The sequence below is a fragment of the Triticum dicoccoides genome, chromosome 3B (assembly GCF_002162155.2).
Source record: "Triticum dicoccoides isolate Atlit2015 ecotype Zavitan chromosome 3B, WEW_v2.0, whole genome shotgun sequence".
NCBI lineage: Eukaryota > Viridiplantae > Streptophyta > Magnoliopsida > Poales > Poaceae > Triticum > Triticum dicoccoides.
In genome coordinates, this window is record NC_041385.1 from 812,490,821 (window position 1) to 812,494,961 (window position 4,141).

Consider the following 4,141-nt stretch of genomic DNA (forward strand, 5'->3'; position numbering starts at 1 on the left):
GCCACTCTTCCCTTGAGGACATTGTTGTGGTTCTGGTCCGTGAAAAGGTTTTGGGTGAAGACCCTGGTCCATCTTGGATTCGGCAGCGGCGACGCTTCGCACCGTATTCCCTACTTAGAGCGTTGTCGTGGAGTTTAGGTGTCCTACAACATGGTGTGCATTGTATTCCGGCCTACCTGTGTCGTCTCTCGCCAGCGTAGTTGCGTACATTTATGTTGTCTGGTTATCCCATGATCCGTTTTGTAAAAGGGTTTCCTAACTATTTTGTATTGTCTGGCCATGTACTTCGATTTGTACTTTATCTATAAAGCGAGACGCGACCATGTAATTGACAACAACTGACTGTGTCTGATGACTGGATATATGGTGCATATACTAGTCGATCTCTCCTTTAGGGTTTAAAGGGGCCAACTCAAGAGTCTCCTCAATCAAAGCATATAGTGAGTGGTGGAGTAGGGCGCTCATTTTCCTGAAAAAACACGATCTCCGTGGAAAAGTCTTTAAAATTCGTTGCTCTTTTTGGGTGATCACACATGTGCATGCATATGTCAGCTGTCACCAGCCAGCATTAATTAGAGCTAAGTGCTGGTTAATCCCAGCTGGACGGTGGCATAGCTGAATATGGCTTGTCCCAGCCACCATTTCCGGCGACTAATAAATAAACCGATCCGTGCCCCGGCCAGTACATCTCCGGCAGTACGTACTCGGTGTAGGAGTACCATTAGCTCATGATGCGTATTGATTTGAATTGGTCAGAGTAAGTAGATCCGCATGCAAGCGCGCTGTTGAGAAGCTATCGTGCACATGCATCAACAGGATGGACGTCCGACGTACGTGCATGAGATATCCGTGCGTTGCCTGCCTTGAATGCTTGCAGAAAAAAAATGGTTTCCAAATAAAACATCAGCAGAGAAATTTTGCTTTCCAAATAAAAAATCTCTTGGTTTGGTTGTGGCTGCAGAAAAATAAAACACACGCATGGTTGTACCGGAGAGAGAGAGAGGGAGAGAGAGACGTTATTAATTTGTTTGGTGTCGATCGATGTGCACATCTTTGTTTAGTCTTTCTTGCACGTGACCATGCATCAAATGTTGATCGTTTGCATCCTAATTAAGCAAAGCAAAATTGAAAGGGCACTATATTTAGGGGATGTTTGTTTTCAGGGACTTTTTAGTGTAGGGACTAAAAAAAGTCTCTCTTAGAGACTTTTGAACCAAACGGGAGGGACTACTAGGGACTAAAAGTTGCTCTTTGAGACTAAATGAAGAAGATTCTCAAGGAGAGTCTTTTTGGGACTTTTTGAGACTTTTCCAACAATGCCCTTCCCTGCACCCATTGCCCTGCCGCCCTATGATGTTGTTTGGTTGTTATTTTTCTGTATATTAGGGGTAACATGGTCATTTAATAACCTCTAGAAAGAGACCAGAGACTTTTTAGTCCCTGAAAACAAACAGGGATGGACTTTTTAGGGACTAGAGAGTTTTTAGTTGGGACTAGAAAAAATCGTAGGACTAAAGAACCAAACATGGCCTTATTCATTTGACAAAGAAATGGGTGTCCTTTCACAACAATGACCGGACAATAACATCGGGAGGTTAGACGGTTAGCAACCGAGCTCGATCTAAGTTTCCTCTTTCCATTTTGGACATGGGTGCATGCGAAATTGCCAAGTGGGAGAATGGTAAGAGCATCTTTAGTAGACCTCTTAAAATGCATGAAACTTTAAAATAACCGTCAATTTACAGTTTTAGGCGGAAAAAACGACACGAATAGAACCTCTAGACGACCCGACCAGTAAATGTTTTGAAGGGGCATGGAAAACATCCCCTTTAAACCCCCGAAAATAAGAATTTTGGAGGCAACCCGAGGGTGCCCTGTACATGCGAAAGACTGTTGGCGGAAATCCAACTGCCATCAGAACCTTCATGAATCGCTCCTATGCGCCCATCCCCGGCCGCCACGCCCGTCCAGACCGCCGCACCCGCCGGCCGTCCGCCCCGGCCGCCGCGCCTGTCCCAACCGCCGCGCTCACTGGCCGTCTGCCCGACGGAGGAGCTAGCTAGCTACGAGCTCGAATCGGGTGACGAAGGAGCTAGCTAGCTCCTGGATTGATTCGGCTTCGTGCACTGTATTTGGTCGCCGGGAGCTTTGTATTTGGTCTTCGAGCTAGCTAGAGGCCGGCGGCTTCGTATTGGCCGCTTCGTATGTTGTCCGTCGGTTTTGTAGAAGAGAGCAAGCTGATCGTGGACACGAGCGAGAGGAAGAAGAAGATGTGGGAAAAATATATATGCGAATATTTGGTTTTACAGTTTAAGTTTAAGAGGTCTATTCGGCCGCAGCTCAAACCGATTCAGTTCCACTGATTAAGGGGTCTGCTAGAGATGCTCTAAACATGGTAAGAGCCAGTACTTTTGGTGGTTTCTAGAATAAGCTGAAATAAGCTACTCCTACCCAGCTTATTATAGAAGCCCAACCAAATTTATTTAATTAGAAGCCTAGTAGATAAGGGAGAGAGACGTTCTCAATTTGTTTGGTGTTGATCAAAGTGCACATCTTTGTTTAGTCTTTCTTCCACGTGACCATGCATCAAATGAAGATCGTTTGCATCCAAATTAAGCAAAGATAAATTGAAAGGACACTATATTTATTCATTTGACATTGACAAAGAAATCGGTGTATTTTCACAACAATGACCGGACAATAATATTTGGAGGTTAGACAGTTAGCAATCGAGCTCGATCTAAGTTTCCTCTTTCCATTTTGGACATGGGTGCTTGCGAAATTGCCAAGTGGGAATAAGGTCCTCCCCATCTAATCTCCGTCCCGATGATGTTTCAAGCATTGTGGGAAGGTGTGTGGAGGTTTGTTTTCGACGGATCTTGTAGGATCCGGTTGGGGTTTGTCTTTGGTGGATCCGACTGGATACGGTCTTCGTTCGTCTACTCTCTGTGTCTATAGGTTGGATTCTTCCTTTTTTTTTGCGGGAAAAACATGCATTACTCAACTCAAAAGGTCTTTTATTTTTGCTACGACTTACATGAGCAATACATGTTTCACGAATAGACATGAGATATCTAATCTCCTTGATGAGGGATGAGTGGATCGATCTATCAACATCCGTAGCTTGGATCAGTTTCACAGCAATAAGCGAGTCCATCTCAATCTCCACTGGCAAGTCACTTCTTTGAATGGCGAAGGATAGTCCTTCCATGCATGCACATAATTCAGCTTCAAGCGCATCTTGACACGAAAATAGTTGCCTACATGAAGAGAAAATAATAGCACCCTTGAAATCTCTTAACACCATACCAGCACCTGCCGATCCATCCTCCGCATAAGATCCATAGGTTGGATTCTTCCGATCTACACTTCTCTTCATCGGTGGTGGTTGCTGTTCTGGTGTGCTGGTCCTATAGGGCCTTAGCACGACGACTTCCTAACTATCTACTACAACGATGTTCGTTCGACTCTGACGAGGGAGGGGCGATGACGACAGCGCGCCTTCTGCTCACTACAATGCTTATAGTCGTCGCTAGGTAGTCTATGAACCTAGATGTAAAATTCACTTCTAGTGTTCTTTGTACTATCTTGACAGTTGATGAATAGATCAGAAATTTTATCGTGAAAAAAAAGAAATTGCCAAGTGGGAGAATAGTAAACATAAGATCCTGACGGATGATACCACATGTTTTTTCCTAGGGATGCCGGATGGTTGCTTAAAGAGACATTTTCGCGTTTGTTAGCCGACCCCTTAAACCTGGTTAGAAGAATAAAAATCCCGGTTTACTCTTCTAAACCGAACCTAGCCCGCCTAAAATGTATAGCAGAGTAAACATTTTACTCCGAGCGGGGGTCGAGGAGTAAAAATACTCGCCCGCTCAGCCTCAGAGTGACATATTCCCGTCTTTTCCCCACCCACTCGCCACTCAATGCTCCCCCACCGCCCAATCCATGCCCCCGATGCACCTCGTCACCCATCTACCCACCCCGCATACAGCATGTACGGATCTGGATTGGCTGATCCGTAGCGCGTGGCCAGTGGATCGACGCCGTGGCTCCAACTCCTCATAGCAAGTACTACGGGCCTGTTTGGTTCATAACTAACTTTGCCACAACTAACCTTAGGCAAAGTGTGGCTGCC